The 20,678-nt window shown below is 56.6% G+C and overlaps 1 pseudogene; it reads right to left on the reverse strand.

The window, feature by feature from the left end:
• Positions 1-201: 201 nt before the first annotated feature.
• On the reverse strand, positions 202-16,673 carry LOC141726722 (voltage-gated potassium channel KCNC3-like; annotated as a pseudogene).
• Between the last annotated feature and the right edge of the window lie 4,005 nt (positions 16,674-20,678).

The raw sequence follows: 20,678 nt of genomic DNA on the forward strand, positions 1-20,678 counted from the left end.
GACACGGGAAGGGGAAAAAGGGAGGGGACAACGAAGGGGACACCGCGGTGACACCCACCGGGGGAGGGGACATTGAGGAGGGGACACGGCGGTGCCACCCACTGAAGACCCCTCCCCCCCCCAAATCCCCTCCCCCATTTTAAGGCCATTTCCACTTTTTTTTTTTTTTTAATTTATTATTTCTTTTTTTTGTTTGTTTTTTTGTCACTTTTTATTTCGCGGCCGTTCAATTCCCCGCGTGAAAAAATAGCTCTGAGCCCCTCCCCCCGCCCCTCCCCCACCCGGGCCCCCGCCCCTCCCCCACACCCCCCCCCGGGGGCCCCCCCGTTTGGCACAGCCCCTCCCCCCCCCTTCCTGAGTCAGAGACCCCCCCCAAAACGGGGGGCGCGCCCCCCCCCCCAAAAAAAACAAACCCCGGAGATGGGGGGGGAGGGGGGATTGCACCGATCCCAGGGGGAGGGAGGGGGGTCATGAATATTCATGAGGTGTTAATAAATAGTAATTAAAGGGGGAGGGGGAGCTCGTTACAGCGCAGCCCGGGGGGGGAGGGGCTGGAGACCCCTCCCCCCAAAAAAGCTCGAGGCGAGGGGGGGTCCCCCCCCCCAAAAAACATGCAGCGAATTGGGGGGGGGGAGGGGGCGGCCAGGGAGCAATTAGTCCTCATTAGCATCTCATTTGCATAGGAGTCATTGCATAAGGCTCCGCCGCGCTGGGGAGGGGGGAGAGGGACGGAGCAGGGGCTGGGGGAGGGAGGGGGACCCTGATAAATGGGGACCCCCCCCCATGGGGGAGGGGAGGGGCAGGTTTGGGTTGATTCAGGGGGTTTTGGGGGTTTTTTGCATATTACAATAAATACCGGCGGGTCGGACATGCAGACATGCTGGTCGGGGGGGAGGGGCGCCCAGGGGGGCCCCACCCCCCAAACTGCCGCCCCCAGGGACCCCCCCGGGAGGGGAGAACAGGTTTGGGGGGGTCCCGGCCCCCCCAAAAGGGGGCGAGGCCTGATTTGGGGGCTCTGGCCTGCTCCCGTTACCATGGAAATGCAGCCTGCACTTAAAGTGATGGCTCAGGGCCTAGTCCCGTTACCATGGAAACGCAGCCTGCACTTAAAGTGATGGCTCAGGCCTGCTCCCCTCACCATGGAAACACAGTCTGAGCCCAAAGTGAGGGCTCGGCCTAGTCCCCATTACCATGGAAACACAGCCTGGCCTTGCAAGAGAGCTCAGGCCTGCTCCTGTTACCATGGAGACGCAGCCTCAGCTGAAAGTGAGGGCTCAGACCTGGTCCCGTTGCCATGGAAACACAGCCTGGCCTCACAGTAAGGGCTCAGGCCTGCTCCTGTTACCATGGAAACGCAGCCCAGCCTCACAATGGGGGCTCAGGCCTTGTCCTGTTACCATGGAAATGCAGCCTGGACTCGCAGTGAGGGCTCAGGCCTACTTCTGTTACCATGGGAACACAGCCTAGCCTTGCTGTAGAACTCAAGGAAATGCAGTCTGTCCTCGCAGTAGAGCTTGACCTACTCCTGTTACCATGGAAACAGCCTGATCTCACTGTAAAGGTTCAGGCCTTGTCCTGTTATCTGGGAAATGTAGCCTGGCCTTGCAGCACTACCCAGCCTAGCTCTGTTACCATGGAAACACAGCCTGCCATCAGAATACTGCACAGGCCTAGCCCCAGTTACCATGGAAACACAGCCTGCGACTGTAGTGAGGACTATGGCTTGCTCTTGTTACCATGCAAACACAGCTTGGCCTTGCAGCAGTGCCTGGCCTAGTCCTGTTACCATGGAAACAGAGGGTGGCCTCAGCCTAGTTCTGTTATCATGGAAATGCAGCCTGGACTAACAGCAGAGCTCAGGCCTAGTGCTGTTACCATGGAAATACAGCCTGGGACTGTAGTGAGGACTCTGGCTTGACCTTGTTACCATGGAAACAGAGCCCAGCTTCACAGTAGTGCCAGGCCTAGTCCCATTACCATAGAAACGCAGCCTGGATTCACAGTAGAGCTCAGGCCTAGTCCTGTTACCATGGAAATGCAGCCTGCCATCACAGTGAAGAGCCAGGCCTAGTCCCATTACCATGGAAATGCAGCCTGGATTCACAGCAGAGCTCAGGCCTAGTCCTGTTACCATGGAAACAAAGCCTGGACTAACAACAGAGCTCAGGCCTACTCCGGTTACCATGGAAACGCAGCCTGGATTCACAGTAGAATTCAGGCCTAGTCCCGTTACCATGGAAACACAGTCTGCCATTGCAGTGAGGAGCCAGGCCTAGTCCCATTACCATGGAAACGCAGCCTAGCCTCGCAGTAGAGCTCAGGCCTAGTCCCATTACCATGGAAACGCAGCCTGAACTCCTAGTGGGCCCGGTTTCCCCCCTTCTCCCCCATCTTGGGGTGACGCTGCCACCACAGGGGGACAGGGAGGACACCCGGGCAGGGCCCTACCTCCGCCGCCGTCGTCCTCCGCCATTGGCGCGTCCGGCGGCTCCAGTTATTGCTTGGGGGGGTGTGGGGAGCCCAGAAGGGGGGACACACAGAGGGGACAGACAGACAGACATCAGGGACACACAGAGGGGACACACAAGGTGAGGTGACACAAATTTAGGGGGGGCTCCCCAAGTCCTGAGTGATCATGGAAAGGGGTGGGGGGGGACACACACATGGGGTAGGGGGGGAAACAACAAGGACACCCAAACCCCCCCAAAACCGGGGTGGGCTTGGAGGGACCCCAAATCTGGGGGGGGACACCCAGTCCAGAAAGTGCAGTGCAGCCTTTGGGGTGACACCGGGGCGGGGGGGTCCCCTCGTCACCCCCCTTTCACAGTCTCTATGGGGGACACCCCTCTGTTTTGAGGGGGGGGGGGGTGGAGTGTCCCCAAAATCACCCCCCCCCATTTCGGGGTGCCCCCTCCCCCCATTGCCACTGATGAGTTTTTCTTTTTCCCCATTTTCTGTTTTTTGGGGTGGGGGGGAAGGGGAGCAGGAAAAGGGGGTGCGGGGTGGGGGGAGGGGCTGCCGCGCCCCCCCCCCCTCAGAGGATGGAGGGGATGGGGGAGCGGGGGCGCCGGGGGGGGCTGGGGGAGCTGAAGGGGGGGGCGGCGGGGGCCACCCGCACCCCCGTGATGCTGTTGAGGCTCCGCGACTTCTCGTAGCCTTGGGGGGAGACAAAAACATTGGGGGGTTGGGGGTCAGCGCCCCAAAATAATCCCCAAAATACCCTCAGCCCCCTCCCCTTTTCATTTCCCAAATCCCCCCAAAATAGGGAAACCCGCCCCCCCAAGAAATGGGATGTGAGACCCCAATCCCATCCAAAAATTTGGGCCCCCCCCAAACTGGACAGGACCCCCCAGCACCCCCTTCCGCCCAAAAAAATTGGGGACCCCCCCCCCAAGAATTGGGACCCCATCCTCCCAGGAAAGTGGGACCCCCTCCCAAAAGTTGGGAACCCCCCTAAATTTTCGGACGCCCCCAAAAATTGGGGACCCCTCCCCCCAGGAAATGGGGACTCCCCCCCCCCCCAAGAATTGGGACCCCTTTCCCCCAGGAAATTGGGACCATTCCCAAAAATTGGGACCCCCCCCCCCAGGAAATTGGGACCACTCCCAAAAATTGGGACCCCCCCCAAAGATTTGAGACCCCCTTCTAAAAATTGGGGACCCCCCCAAATATTTGGGACACCCCTCAAAAAACTGGGGACCCCATTATGGGGAGGGGGAGCCCCTCCAGTTTAGGACCTCCCTGCAAATTTGGGGTCCCCCCACATAGGAGTTGGGGCGGGCCCCCTCCCCAAAATTTGGGGATCCCCTAGGGGTTACTGAGCAGATGGAGAGGAGAACCCCAAAAAAGCCGGGAGGGTCCCCAGGTATTTTTGGGGTTCCCAGGTGGTTTTTTGGGGTTTCAAGCTGGGTTTTGGGGTTCCTGGGTATTTTTGGGGTCCCCAGGTGTTTTCTGGGTCTCCAGGTGTGCATTTTGGGGTCGCCAGGTGTGGTTTTGAGGTTCCCAGGTATTTTTCGGGTCCCCGGGTATTTTTGGGGGGGGTCCCAGGTGCCGCCCCTCCCCCATTCCCCGGTGAAGCAGCGCCGCGGTGCGGGGATGGGGATTGCGCATGCGCAGCGGTGCAGAGTAGGCGGGGCCAAACCCGCAGAGGGGGCGGGGTTATGCGCGGGGGGCGTGGCCAGGGTGAGGGCGCCCCCTCCCGGCTGACCTGCGGCAACGTCGGGGGTCTCAGGCGGTGACGAGCGCTGGGGACAGAAGGGGAGAGGGGAGGGGTCACCCCGGGAGGGACCCCCCTAAAGGGACAGGGACACCCTAAGGGGACAGGGACACCCTAAGGGGACAGGGACACCCTAATAGGGACAAGGACCCTCTAATGGGGACAAGGACCCCCAAATAGGGACAGGGACACCCTAAGGGGACAGGGACACCCCGGGAGGGACCCCCCCTAAAGGGGACAGGGACACCTCTATGGGGACAGGGACCCCCTAAAAGGGACAAGGACCCTCTAATGGGGACAGGGACCCCCAGATAGGGACAGGGACACCCTAAGGGGACAGGGACACTCCGGGACACTAAAAGGGACAGGAACCCCCTAAAAATGATACGGACACCCTCTAATGAGGACAGGGACCCCCTAAAGGGCCAGGGACTCCCTAAAGGGGACAGGGACCCTCTATGGGGACAGGGACACCCTAAGGGGACAGGGACACTCCGGGACACTAAAAGGGACAGGGACCCCCTAAAAATGATAGGGACACCCTCTAATGGGGACAGGGACACCCTAAAGGGGACAGGGACCCCTTATGGGGACAGGGACACCCTAAAGGGGACAGGGACACCCCAGAAGGGTCCCCTCCTATGGGGACAGGGACCCTCTAATGGGGAAAGGGACCCCCTAAAGGGACAGGGACCCCCTAAAGGGACAGGGACACCCTAAGGGGACAAGGACCCCCCCAAATGGGGACAGGGACCCCCCCCCCCGCCCCCCTGGGCATGGGCGGAGCCCGCAGGCAGCCCCGCCCCTTGCACGCGCGCGTGTGCAAGGGACACCCAGAGCCCCCCAGCGCCGGGGGGTCTGTGCAAGCTCGGCCCCCAGTTTGAACCAGTTTGGACCAGTATAGCCCAGTTTGGGGGGGCTGTGCAAGCTCGGCCCCCCAGTTTGAACCAGTTTGGACCAGTTTAGCCCAGTTTGGGGGGGCTGTGCAAGCTCGGCCCCCCAGTTTAGCCCAGTTTGGGGGGGCTGTGCAAGCTCGGCCCCCCAGTTTGAACCAGTTTGTCCCAGTTTAGCCCAGTTTGGGGGGGCTGTAGGAGCTCGGCCCCCCCCAGTTTGTCCCAGTTTAGCCCAGTTTGGGGGGGCTGTGCAAGCTCCGCCCCCCAGTTTAGCCCAGTTTGGGGGAGAGGCCAGACTGGGAGGCACAGGCAGGAAGGGGGAGGGAGGATTTGGGGACCCCCCCCAGGAGGGTTTTGGGGTACCCACGGGGGATTTGGGGTACCCCAAGGGGCAAATGAGGGGGTTTGGGGACCCCCAGGGGTATTGGGGTGACATTGGGGGGGATTTGGGGACCCCCAGGATTTGGGGGTACCCGGGGAGGGCAATTGGTACCCCCAGGATTTGGGGGTACTCTGGGGGGGGGGGTCATCGTTACCCCCAGGATTTTGGGGGGCTCAGGATGGGGGATTTGGTAACCCCAAGATATGGAGGTGCCCGGGGGTTTTTGGGGTGCCCGACGGGGGCATCATCATTACCCCCAGTATTTGGGGGTGCCCGGGATGGGGTTTTTGTTATCCTCAAGATTTGGGGGTGCCCGAGGGTGATTTTGGGGTACCCTGAGCTGTTTATCATTACCGTCAGTATTTGGGGTGCCCAAGGCAGATTTTGGGGTACCCCCAGGATTTTGGGGTACCCTGGGAGGTTTATCATTACCCTCAGGATTTTGGGGTACCCGAGGGTGATTTTTGGGGTACCCGGGGTCCCCCGCTCACCCACCTTTGCGCAGGGGTCCCTCGGGGGGAGTTTTTGGTACCCCCTATATTTTGGGGTACCCTGGGCAGATTTTGAGGTACCCTGGTGTGTTTTTGGGGTACCCGAGGGTGATTTTTGGGGTACCCGGGGTCCCCCGCTCACCCACCTTTGCGCAGGAGTCCCTTGGGGGGAGTTTTTCGTACCCCCTATATTTTGGGGTACCCTGGGCAGTTTTTGGGGTACCCGGGACACATTTTGGGGCCCCCAGGGCAGTTTTTGGGGTACCCGGGGTCCCCGCTCACCCACCTTTGCGCAGGGGTCCCTCGGGGGGGGGTTTTGGTACCCCCTGTATTTTGGGGTACCCTGGGGTGTTTTTGGGGTACCCAGGGCAGTTTTTGGGGTACCGGGGGTCCCCGCTCACCCACCTTTGCGCAGGGGTCCCTCGGGGGGCGTTACCATTACCCCCGAGCTATGGGGGTACCCTGGGCAGTTTTTGGGGTACCCGTGGCACATTTTGGGGTACCCGGGGTCCCCGCTCACCCACCTTTGCGCAGGGGTCCCTCGGGGGGTGGGGCATAGTCCGGCCCCAGCAGGAAGCACGCTCGGTCCCGCCCGCAGCGCTCGCGGCCCCCCCCGGGACCCCCCCCCAGCACCGGGGGCGTTTTGGGGGGCCCCAGGCCCCGCTCGTCGGGGGACAGCGGCTGATCGTGATCGATGGGGGGACAATCCTCCTGCGCCAGCGCCGCCCGGCCCGCCTCGCCGTTGGGACGGGACTCTGAAACACGGGGGGACACCCCGAAATTGGGATGGGGACACCCCGAAATTGGCATGGGGACACCCCGAAACTGGGGTGGGGATACCCCGAAATTGGGGTGGGAAATGGGGGGACAATCCTCCTGCGCCAGCGCCGCCCGGCCCGCCTCGCCGTTGGGACGGGACTCTGAAATACGGGGGGACACCCCGAAATTGGGATGGGGACACCCGAAACTGGGGTGGGGATACCCCGAAACTGGGGTGGGGACACCCCGAAACTGGGGTGGGACTCCGGAAAATGGGGACCCCGAAATTGGGGTGGGAAATGGGGGGACAATCCTCCTGCGCCAGCGCGGCCCAGCCCGCCTTGCCGGTGGGACGGGACTCTGCAAAATGGGGGGGACACCCCGAAATTGGGATGGGGACACCCCGAAACTGAGGTGGGATTCTGTAAGGATGGGACACCCCGAAATTGGGACAGGACTCTGAAAATGGGGACAGAGAATTGGGGGGGGGACGCACCCTGAAACTGGGATGGGGACACGGGAATTGGGGTGGGAACCCCCCCGAAATTGGGGTGGGACATCCCGAAATTGGGGTGGGAAATGGGGGGACAATCCTCCTGCGCCAGCGCCGCCCGGCCCGCCTCGCCATTGGGACGGGACTCTGAAACATGGGGACACCCGAAATGGGATGGGGACACCCCGAAATTGGGGTGGGATCTGTAAGGATGGGACACCCCGAAATTGGGATGGGGACACCCCGAAACTGGGGCGCGACACCCCGAAATTGGGATGGGAAATGGGGGGACAATCCTCCTGCGCCAGCGCCGCCCGGCCCGCCTCGCCATTGGGACGGGACTCTGAAATACGGGGGGGACACCCCGAAATTGGGATGGGGACACCCGAAATTGGGATGGGATTCTGTAAGGATGGGACACCCCGAAATTGGGACAGGACTCTGAAAATGGGACAGAGAATGGGGGGGGGGGAGACACCCTGAAATTGGGATGGGGACACGGGAATTGGGGTGGGAACCCCCCCCCCAGAAACTGGGGTGGGACATCCAAAATTGAGATGGGAAATGGGAACCCCCCCGTTGGAACAGGACTCTGGAAAATGGGGGGGACACCCGAAAGTGGATGGGGACACCCCGAAACTGGGGTGGGAAACACCGAAATTGGGGGGTGACACCCCGAAACTGGGACGGGACTCTGGAAAATGGGGGGACACCCGAAATTGGGATGGGAACCCCAATATTGGGATGGGATTCTGTAGGGATGGGACACCCCGAAATTGGGTTGGGGACACCCCCAAATTGGGATGGGGACATGGGAATGGGGTGGGAACCCCCCCCGAAATTGGGGTGGGACATCCCGAAATTGAGATGGGAAATGGGAACCCCCCCCAGTTGAGACGGGACTCTGGAAAATGGGGGGGACACCCCGAAATTGGGTGGGATTCTGTAAGGATGGGACACCCGAAAGTGGGACAGGGGTCTGAAAATAGGGACAGAGAATTGGGGGGAGACACACCTGAAATTGGGATGGGGACACGGGAATTGGGGTGGGAACCCCCCCGAAATTGGGGTGGGACATCCCGAAATTGGGGTGGGACACCCCGAAAATGGGGTGGGAAATGGGGGGACAATCCTCCTGCGCCAGTGCCGCCCGGCCCGCCTCGCCGGTGGGACGGGACTCTGAAATACGGGGGGACACCCCAGAATTGGGATGGGGACACCCCGAAACTGGGGTGGGATTCTGTAAGGATGGGGACACCCCGAAATTGGGACAGGACTCTGAAAATGGGGACAGAGAACTGGGGAGGGACACCCTGAAATTGGGATGGGGACACGGGAATTGGGGTGGGAACCCCCCCGAAACTGGGGTGGGACATCCTGAAATTGGTGTGGGAAATGGGAACCCGGAAATTGGGATGGGATTCTGGAAAATGGGGGACAGAGAATTGGGGGGGTGGGACACCCCGAAATTGGAGTGGGAAATGGGAACCCCCCCGTTGGTACGGGACTCTGGAAAATGGGGATGTGAATTGGGGGGGGACACCCCGAAACTGGGGGTGGGGGGACACCCCAAAATTGGGATGAGGACACGGAATTGGGATGGGACTCTGGAAAATGGGGGGGACAGGGAATTGGGGGGGGGAGACACCCCGAAATTGGATGGGAAATGGGAACCCCCTGTTGGGACAGGATTCTGTAAAATGGGGAACACCGAAACTGGATGGGACACCCCAAAAAGTGGGATGGGAACACAAAAATTGGGATGGGAAATGGGAACCCCCGAAACTTGGACAGGATTCTGGAAAATGGGGACAGGGAATTGGCGATGGGACACCCCAAAACTGGGATGGGGACACCAAATTGAGATGGGAACCCCCCCAAAATTGGGATGGGAAGCCTGACATTTGGATGGGAACCCCGAAATTGGGATGCAAACCTCGAAATTGGGATGGGGACACAGAAATTGGGATGGGAAATGGGAACCCCGAAATTGGGATGGGATTCTGTAAAGGGGGGACATTGAATTGGGGTGGGACACCCCAAAATTGGGATGGGAACCCCCCCCCCAGGCCACGCCCAGGTGGGGGTGGGTCGTCTTGATAGAGATTAAATTGTTAAATTCAGATAAAATTAATTAAAAGGCTGGAGGGAGGGGAATGGGGTTTAACATTCCTGAGTGGATGTAAATGTTAGGAATTCACATAAAATGTGCCAAATTCCCCCAAAATGCAAAAAATTCCCCAAAATATCCCTAAATATCCTCCTAAAAATGCACCAAATGTCCTCCAAATTGTGCCAAGCTCCTCTCAAAAATATCCCAAAAACTTCCCAAAATATTCCCCTCAAAATGTGCAAATTCCCTCCAGAATGCACCAAACTACCCCCAAAATGCACCAAATTCACCTCAAAATATCCCAAACACTTCCCAAAATAACACCCCAAAATGAATCAAATTTCCCCTAAAATGTAAAAAATTCCCCCCCAAAATGGCCCAAATTCCCCCAAAATATCTCAAACTCCCCCCAAAATGCACAAATTCCTTCCAAAATGCAAAAAATTCCCCCCAAAATGCACCAAATTCCCCCAAAGTATCCCAAACACATCCCAAATTATCTCCCCAAAATGTAAAAACTTCTCCATCCAAGATGCAAAAAATTCCCCCAAAATGCACCAAATTCACCCCCAAATATCTCAAACTCCCCCCCAAATATATCCCCCAAAATGTGCCAAATTCCCCTCAAAATGTGCTAAATTTCCCCCCAAAATGCACGGAATTCCTCCCAAAGTATCCCAAAAGCTTCCTAAAATATTCCCCCTAAAACAAACCTAAACCCACCCCAAACCCCACTAATCCCATTCCAAACCCCCCCAACCCACCCAAACCCCACCAACTCCCCCCAAATCTGACCAAGACCCCTAAACCCCATGAAAACCACCCCAAACCCCACCAAACCACCCAAACCCCTCTAAACTCCACCAAACCCTACCAAGACCCCCAAATCCCTCCAGACCCACCCCAACCCCACCAAACCCATCCCAAACCCCTTCAGACTCTACCAACTCCCCCAGACCCCACCAACCCACCTCAAATCCCACAACCTCACCCCAAACCCCACTAATCCCATTCCAAACCCCTCCAAACCCACCAAACCCATCCCAAACCCCACCAAACTCACCCCAAACCGCACCAAACCCAACCCAAACCCACCCAAATCTCCCCAAACCCCACCAACCCTTCAAACCCACCCCAAACCTCCCCAAACCCACCCCAAACCCCACCAAAGCCACCCCAAACCCCACCAAGCCACCCAAACCCCACCAACTCCCCCAAACCCCAACAACAACCCCCTAAACCCATGAAAACCACCCCAAACCCCTCCAGACCTGCCCAAACCCCACTAATCCCATTCCAAACCCCTTCAAACCCATCCCAAACCTATCCCAAACCCCACCAAATCCACCCCAAACCCACCAAACCTACCCCAAGCCCCCTGAAACCCCACCAAGACCCCCCTAAACCCCACCAAACCACCCCAAAACTCCCCAAACCCACCCCAAATCCCTTCAAACCCATCCCAAACCCCTTCAAACCCACCCCAAACCCCCACCAACCCACCTCAAACCCCACCAAACCCACCCAAACCCACCAAACCTACCCCAAGCCCCCTCAAACCTCCCCAAACCCACCCCAAACCCCACTAAAACTCCACCAAACCCTACGAAGACCCCCCAAACCCCCACTAACCCACCCCAAACCGTACCGAGACCCCCCAAACCCCACCACCTCACTCTAAACCCCACCAACCCACCCCAAACCCCACCCAACCCCACCAACCCACTGCAAACCCTACCAAGACCCCCCAAACTCCCCAAACCCATCCCAAACCCCACTAAAAACCACCCCAAACCCCACCAAATCCACCCAAACCCTACCAAGACCCCCAAACCCCACCAAATCCACCTAAAACCCTTCAAACCCATCCCAAACCCCACCAAACCCACCCCAAACCCCACCCAACCCCACCAACCCATTGCAAACCCTACCAGGACCCCCCCAAATTCCCACCCCAAACCCCACCAACCTCACTCTAAATCCCACCAACCCACCCCAAACCCCACCCAACCCACTAATCCCACTGCAAACCCTACCAAGACCCCCCAAACCTCCCCAAACCCACCCCAAACCCCCCCAGACCCCCCAAACCCACCCCAAACCCCACTAAAACCACCCCAAACCCCACCAAAACCACCCCAAACCCCTCCAAACCCCCATAATCCCACTGCAAACCCTACCAGGACCCCCCAAATTCCCACCCCAAACCCCACCAAATCCACCCCAAGCCTCACCAAACCTCCCCAAACCCACTCCAAACCCCACCAACCCACCCAAAACCCCTCTAAAACTCCACCAAACCCTACCAGGACCCCCCAAATCCCCACCCCAAACCCCTTCAAACCCACCCCAAACCCCTCTAAAACTCCACCAAACCCTCCCAGGACCCCCCAAATCCCCCCAGTTCGCGGAGCTGCGCTCACCGGCGCGGTTGATCTCCACCACCTCCTCCTGGGCCAGCGGGCAGGCCGGCGGCGCCGCGCCCCGGGGGCTGCCGGGGGCGTTGGGGCCCGAGCCCGGCGAGCCGTAGCCGGGAGAGCCGGGCTGGGGCGGCCGCGGGATGTGCTTGTTCTTCTTCTTGGGCAGCTTCTGCTTGGCCATGGCCAGCGAGTAGTACATGCCAAAGTTGTTGACGATGACGGGCACGGGCATGGCGATGGTGAGCACCGCCGGCCAGCGCGCACAGGGCGCCCACCTGGAGCACAGCGGTGGGAAAATGGGAGTATTGTGATTGAGTATCTGTGTATTGAATTCTGTACATTGAATATCTGTACATTGAATATCTGCATATTAAATATCTGTATATCGAGTATCTGTACATTGAATATCTGTACATTGAATATCTGCACATTGAATATCTGCACATTGAATATCTGTACATTAAATATCTGTATATTGAATACCTGTATATTGAGTATCTGTACATTGAATATCTGTGTATTGAATATCTGTACATTGAATATCTGTACATGGAATATCTGTACATTGAATATCTCTATACAGGCTTGCCCTGATAAGCAATATAGTAGGAGTCGTAGTAAAATATGTGTATTGTACTTGAATACCTGTATACTGAATATCTGTGTATTGAATATCTGCACATTGAATATCTGTATATTGAGTATCTGTATATTGAATATCTGTATACTGAATATCTGTATATTGAATATCTGTACATTGAATATCCGTGTATTGAATATCTGTACATTGAATATCTATGTATTGAATATCTGTATATTGAATATCTGTGTATTGAATATCTGTACATTGAGTATCTGTACATTGAATATCTGTGTATTGAATATCTGTACATTAAATATCTGTACATTGAATACCTGTACATTGAATATCTGTATATTGAATACCTGTATATTGAATATCTGTATATTGAATATCTGTACATTGAATATCTGTATATTGAGTATCTGTACATTGAATATCTGAATATTGAATATCTGTACATTGAGTATCTGTACATTGAATATCTGTATATTGAGTATCTGTACATTGAATATCTGTGTATTGAATATCTGTACATTAAATATCTGTATATTGGCCTTTCCCTGATAAGCAATATAGTAGGAGTGTTTGTAAAATATCTGTATTGTATATTGAATATCTGTGTGTAGGCCTTGCCCTGATAAGCAATATAGTAGGAGCCTTAGTAAAATATGAGTATTGTATTTGAATATCTGTATATTGAATATCTGCACATTGAATACCTGTATATTGAATATCTGTATACTGAATATCTGTATATTGAATATCTGTGTATTGAATATCTGTGTATTGAACATCTGTATATTGAATATCTGTACATTGAATATCTGTACATTGAATATCTGAATATTGAATATCTGTACATTGAATATCTGCACATTGAATACCTGTGTATTGAATATCTGTGTATTGAATACCTGTGTATTGAATATCTGTGTATTGAATATCTGTACATTGAATATCTGCACATTGAATATCTGTACATTGAATATCTGTACATTTAATATCTCTATACAGGCCTTGCCCTGATAAGCAATATAGTAGGAGTCGTAGTAAAATATGTGTATTGTATATTGAATATCTGTACATTGAATATCTCTATACAGGCCTTGCCCTGATAAGCAATATAGTAGTAGTGGTAGTAAAATATGAGTATTGTACATTGAATATCTGTGTATGGCCTGGCCCTGATAAGCCCTGGCTGTTTTTGATAAACTGCAGCTGTAGCCAGTGAAGATAACGGGGATAAAAGGGGCTGGGCTGGGCCACTCGAGCTGAGCTGACAACAAGCAGGACAAGAAGTCAGAGCCACCCCCAGAGTCCCCTCAGGGTCCCCTCAGGGTCCCCAGTGTCCCCTCAAAGCCACCCCCAAATCCCCTCAGGGTCCCCTCAGGGTCCCCTCAAAGCCACCCCAAAGTGCCCTCATGGTCCCCTCAGAGCCACCCCCAAATCCCCTCAGGGTCCCTTCATGGTCCCCTCAGAGCCACCCCTAAAATCCCCTCAGGGTCCCCGCAGCGTCCCCAGCGTGTCCCCTCTCAAAGCCACCCCCCCAAAACATTTTTGTGGTGTTCTGGACCCCCCAGAACCTCAGAGCCCCCCAAATGAAGAACTGTGAGGAACTGTCCCCAAGAAGGTGACACTCAGAAACATGGTTGCAGACCCCCAAATGAAGAGCTGTGAGGAACTGTCCCCAAGAAATGCCACCGAGAAGGTGACACTCAGAAACATGGCTGCAGACCCCCAAATAAAGAACTGTGAGAAACTCTCCCCAAGAAGGTGACACTTAAAAAATATGGTTGCAGACCCCCAAATAAAGAGCTGTGAGGAACTGTCCCCAAGAAATGCCACCGAGGAGGTGACACTTAGAAACATGGCTGCAGACCCCCAAACGAAGAAATGTGAGGAACTGCCCCCAAGAAGTGCCACCTAGAAATATGGTTGCAGACCCCCAAATAAAGAACTGTGAGGAACTGTCACCTTCTTGTCCCCAAGAAGGTGACACTCAGAAATATGGTTGCAGACCCCCAAATAAAGAACTGTGAGGAACTGCCCCCAAGAAGGTGACACTCAGAATATGGTTGCAGCCCCAAATAAAGACCTGTAAGGAACTGTCCCAAGAAGGTGACACTTAGAAATATGGCTGCAGACCCCAAATAAAGAGCTGTGAGGAACTGTCCCAAGAAGGTGACACTCAGAAACATGGTTGCAGACCCTCAAATAAAGAGCTGTGAGGAACTGTCCCCAGGAAGTGCCACCAAGGAGGTGACACTCAGAAACATGGCTGCAGACCCCCAAATGAAGAACTGTGAGGAACTGTCCCCAAGAAGGTGACACTTACAAACATGGCTGCAGACCCCCCAAATAAAGAACTGTGAGGAACTGTCCCCAAGAAGGTGACACTCAGAAATATGGCTGCAGACCCCCAAATAAAGAACTGTGAGGAACTGTCCCCAAGAAGGTGACACTCAGAAATATGGCTGCAGACCCCCAAATGAAGAGCTGTGAGGAACTGTCCCCAGGAAGTGCCACCGAGAAGGTGACACAGAAACATGGCTGCAGCCCCCCAAATAAAGAACTGTGAGGAACTGTCCCCAAGAAGGTGACACTCAGAAACATGGTTGCAAACCCCCAAATAAAGAACTGTGAGGAACTGTCCCCAAGAAGTGCCACCTAGAAACATGGCTGCAGACCCCCAAATAAAGAACCGTGAGGAACTGCCCCCAAGAAGGTGACACTCAGAAACATGGCTGCAGACCCCCAAATAAAGAACCGTGAGGAACTGCCCCCAAGAAATGCCACCGAGAAGGTGACATAGAAACATGGCTGCAGACCCCAAATAAAGAACTGTGAGGAACTGTCCCCAAGAAGGTGACACTCAGAAATATGGCTGCAGACCCTCAAATAAAGAACTGTGAGGAACTGTCCCCAGGAACTGTCCCCAAGAAGGTGACACTTAGAAATATGGCTTGCAGACCCTCAAATAAAGAACTGTGAGGAACTGTCCCCAAGAAGGTGACACTCAGAAACATGGTTGAAGACCCCAAATAAAGAACTGTGAGGAACTGTCCCCAAGAAGGTGACACTCAGAAACATGCTGCAGACCCCCAAATAAAGAACCGTGAGGAACTGTCCCCAAGAAGGTGACACTCAGAAACATGGCTGCAGACCCCCAGATGAAGAGCTGTGAGGAACTGCCCCCAGGAACTGTCCCCAAGAAGGTGACACTAAAAAATATGGTTGCAGACTCCCAAATGAAGAGCTGTGAGGAACTGTCCCCAGGAAGGTGACACTCAGAAATATGGCTGCAGACCCCAAATAAAGAACTGTGAGGAAGTGCCCCCAAGAAGTGCCACCGAGGAGGTGACACTTAGAAATATGGCTGCAGACCCCAAACAAAGAACTGTGAGGAACTGTCCCCAAGAAGTGCCACCGAGGAGGTGACACTCAGACACACAGCTGTGACAATGTGGGACAGCAGAAACACAACAGCAAGGCTCCAACACCCACCAGCATGCCCGACCACGTCATGGGTACATGTCCCCGTAGCCCAGCGTGGTCATGGTCACCACGGCCCACCAGAAGCCGATGGGGATGTTCTTGAAGTAGGTGTGCCGCGAGCCGGTGACGTCGTCGGGGTCGGCGCCGATGCGCTCGGCGTAGTAGATCATGGTGGCGAAGATGAGCACGCCCAGGGCGAGGAAGATGACGAGCAGCAGGAACTCGTTGGTGCTGGCGCGCAGCGTGTGGCCCAGCACGCGCAGCCCCACGAAGTGCCGCGTCAGCTTGAAGATCCTGAGGATGCGCACGAAGCGCACGACGCGCAGGAAGCCCAGCACGTCCTTGGCCGCCTTGGAGGACAAACCGCGCAGCCCCACCTCCAGGTAGAAGGGCAAGATGGCCACGAAGTCGATGATGTTGAGGCTGCTCTTGATGAAGTCGCGCTTGTCCGGGCAGAAGCTGACGCGCAATGAGGAACTCGAAGGTGAACCACACCACGCACAGCCCCTCCACGTAGGTGAGGAAGGGCTCGGTCTCCACCTCCACGGCCACCTGCGTGCCCGTCTCGTTGCCCGTGGTCACCGTCTCCGTCTTGTTGATGACGCGGTTGAAGGCCTCGTGCGTCTCCAGCAGAAGGTGGTGATGGAGATGAGGATGAAGAAGAGCGAGGCGAAGGCCACGTACTGGGATGGAGGGGGAGATGGGGGGTTAGGTGAGGGGGGGGTGGTGAACCCCCAAAAATATCCCATGGGTGAGAAGGGATGGGGGGAGATTGGGGTTTTGAGCACCCCCAAAATCAATGACATCACCTGCTCACCAAAGCATTGATTGATGTCCAAGTTTTGGCTCCCCCAAATCACTGACACCCCCAAAATGCCCTGAATCCCCAGACTGACCCCCCAAATCACTGACACCCCCAAATATTCATGAGAGGCTCCTTTGAGTTCTGGCCCCCCCCAAATCCCTGACACCCCCAAATATTCGACACCTCGGTTGGGTTCTGACCCCCAAATCCTGACACCCCCAAATATTCGACACCTCGGTTGGGTTCTGACCCCCCAAATCCCTGACACCCCCAAATATTCATGAGAGGCTCCTTTGTTTGAGTTCTGGCCCCCCCAAATATTCATGAGAGGCTCCTTTGTTTGAGTTCTGGCCCCCCCAAATCACTGACACCCCAAAAATGCCCTGAATCCCCAGACTGACCCCCCCAAATCACTGACACTCCCAAATATTTGACACCTCGGTTGGGTTCTGACCCCCCAAATCACTGACACCCCCAAATTCTCATGGGGGCTCCTTTGAGTTCTGGCCCCCCCAAATCACTGACACCCCCAAATATTCATGGGGGGCTCCTTTGTTTGAGTTCTGGCCCCCCCAAATCACTGACACCCCCAAATTCTCATGGGGGGCTCCTTTGAGTTTCTTGAGACCCCCCAAAAGCTCCATGGATGAGAAGGGGGGGGAAATCTGGATTTTGAGCACCCCAAAATCAATGATGACCCTTCCACCCAAAAGACTGATTGATATCCAAGTATTGCCCCCCCTCCCAAATCACTGACACCCCCAAATATTCATTGGGGGGGGCTCAGTTGAGTTCTGACCCCCCCCCAGATCACTGACACCCCCAAAAAAATTAAAATATTCATGAGGGGAGCATGGAGATGTCCTGGTTCTTGACCCCCCCCCTCCCAAATTACTGACACCCCCAAAAATGCCCTGAACCCCCAGACTGACCCCCCCAAATTACTGACACCCCCAAAAATGCCTTGAACCCCAGATTGATCCCCCCAAATTACTGACACCCCCAAAATGCCTTGAACCCCCCCCAAAATGCCCTGAACCCCCAGACTGACCCCCCCAAATTACTGACACCCCCAAAAATGCCCTGAACCCCAGATTGACCCCCCCCAAATTACTGACACCCCCAAAAATGCCCTGAACCCCCAGACTGACCCCTCCAAAATCACTGACAACCCCAAAAATGCCCTGAACCCCCCCAAAAATGCCCTGAACCCCCAGACTGACCCCCTCCAAAATCACTGACACCCCAAAAATGCCCTGAACCCCCCCCAAAATGCTCTGAACCCCCAGACTGACCCCCCCCCCCAATATAATGAGGATGGGGGGACATGGGGGGATGGGGGGTGAGGGAGTTGGGGACATTTTGGGGGGGGGGCACAAATTGGGGAGGGGGGTTTGGGGACATTTTGGGGGGGGACACAGGACAGGAGGGGTTTGGGGACATTTTTGGGGGGTTACAGAGGTTTGGGGACATTTTGGGGGGGCACAAGTGGGTGGGTTTTGGGGACATTTTGGGGGGGTTTCACAGGGTTGGGGACATCCTGGAGGGCCACAGGGGGGTTTGGGGACAATATTTAGGAATGGGGGGGGTCAGGACAATATTTAGGCCATGGTGGGGGGGGGCAGGGAGGATATTTGGGGACATTTGGGGGGGCACAGGGGACACGGAGGGGTTGGGGACATTTTGGGGGGGGACACAGGACAGGAGGGGTTTGGGGACATTTGGGGGGGTTACAGAGGTTTGGGGACATTTGGGGGGGCACAAGTGGGTGGGTTTTGGGGACATTTTGGGGGGGTTTCACAGGGTTGGGGACAATATTTAGGAATGGGGGGGTCAGGACAATATTAGGCCATGGTGGGGGGGGGCAGGGAGGATATTTGGGGACATTTGGGGGGGCACAGGGGACACGGAGGGGTTGGGGACATAGGGGGAGTTTGGGGACATTTTGGGGGGGTTTGGGGACACAAAGGGGGGGTCAGGACAATATTTAGGCCATACCGGGGTGGGGGGGCAGGGAGGATATTTGGGGACATTGCAGGGGGACACAGACAGGGGGGGGGAATCTAGGCCAGGTTGGGGGGGGATATTTGGGGACATTTGGGGGGACATGGGGGGGGGAATTGGGGACATTTGGGGGGGGTTTGGGGGGACACAGGGGACAGTGGGGGGGGGAATCTAGGCCAGGTTGGAGGGGGGATATCTGGGGACATTTGGGGGGACACAAGGGACAGTAGGTGGGGAATGGGATCTAGGCCAGGTTGTGGAGGGGGGATATCTGGGGACATTTGGGGGGACACAAGGGACAGTAGAGGGGGGGGGATTGGGGACACTTGGGGGGGGGTCGGGGGGACACAGGGGACAGTGGGGGGGGGGAACTAGGCCAGGTTGGGGGAGGATATTTGGGGACATTTGGGGGACACAAGGGACAGTAGGGGGGGATGGGATCTAGGCCAGGTTGGGGGGGGGATATTTGGGGACATTTGGGGGGGACACAAGGGACAGCGTGGGGGGGGGATTGGTGACATTTGGGGGGGACACAAGGGACAGCGTGGGGTGGGGAATTGGGGACATTTGGGGGGGGTTCAGGGGACACAGGGGACAGCGGGGGAGAAAATTGGGGACACTCGGGGGGACACAAGGGACAGTGGGGGGGGAGGATTGGTGACACTTGGGGGGACACAGGGACAGCGGGGGGGATTTGGTGACATTTGGGGGGGACACAAGGGACAGTAGGGGGGGATGGGATCTAGGCCAGGTTGGGGGGGGATATTTGGGGACACTTGGGGGGACACAGGGGACATGGAGAGGGGAATTGGGGACATTTGGGGGGTTCGGGGGACACAAGGGACAGCGAGGGGGGGGAATTGGGGACATTTGGGGGAACACAAGGGTCAGCAGGGGGAAATTTGGATATTTGGGGGACACAAGGGACAGTAGGGGGGGGATGGGATCTAGGCCAGGTTGGGGGGGCATATTTGGGGACACTTGGGGGACACAGGGGACAGTGGGGGGGGATTGGGGACATTGGGGGGGGTTCGGGGGGACAGGGGACAGCGGGGAGAAAATTGGGACACTCGGGGGGACACAGGGGACAGTGGGGGGGGAATTGGGGACATTGGGGGGGGTTTGGGGGGACACAGGGGACAGTGGGGGGGGGGGGGAATCTAGGCCAGGTTGGGGGCAGGATATTGGGGACATTTGGGGGGTTCGGAAGACACAAGGGACAGCGTGGGGGGGGAACTGGGGACATTTGGGGGGGACACAAGGGACAGTGGGGGGGGAATTGGGGACATTTGGGGGACACAAGGGACAGTAGGGGGGGGGATTGGGGACACTTGGGGGGGGGTCGGGGAGACACAGGGACAGCGTGGGGGGGGAACTGGGGACATTTGGGGGACACAAGGGACAGTAGGGGGGAATGGGATCTAGGCCAGGTTGGGGGGCGGATATTTGGGGACATTTGGGGGACACAAGGGACAGCGTGGGGGGAGAATTGGTGACATTTGGGGGGGGTTTGGGGGACACAGGGACAGTGGGGGGGGAAACTAGGCCAGGTTGGGGGGGGATATTTGGGGACATTTGGGGGGTTCGGGGGACACAAGGGACAGCGGGGGGGGGTGGAATTTGGGATATTTGGGGGGGTTGAGGACATTTGGGGGACACAAGGGACAGCGTGGGGGGGAATTGGGGACACTTGGGGGGACACAAGGGACAGCGGGGGGGGGAATTGGGGACACTTGGGGGGACACAAGGGACAGCGGGGGGGGGAATTGGGGACATTGGGGGGGAATTGGGGACATTGGGGGGGGGTTCGGGGGGACACAAGGGACACGGATAGGGGGGGGGTTGGGATCTAGGCCAAGGGGGGGGGGCGATTTAGGCCACACACGCGGGGGGGGTGTGGGGGGGGGTGACACGGTGGGGGAGGGGGGGCCCGGGGGGGGGGAGGGGGAGGGGATGTAGGACAGGCCGAGGGTGGGGGGGGGGAGGGGGCACCGCAGTGCGGTCCCGCTCCCCCCCCCCCGGCC

Source organism: Zonotrichia albicollis, chromosome 38 (assembly GCF_047830755.1).
Source record: "Zonotrichia albicollis isolate bZonAlb1 chromosome 38, bZonAlb1.hap1, whole genome shotgun sequence".
Classification (NCBI taxonomy): domain Eukaryota; kingdom Metazoa; phylum Chordata; class Aves; order Passeriformes; family Passerellidae; genus Zonotrichia; species Zonotrichia albicollis.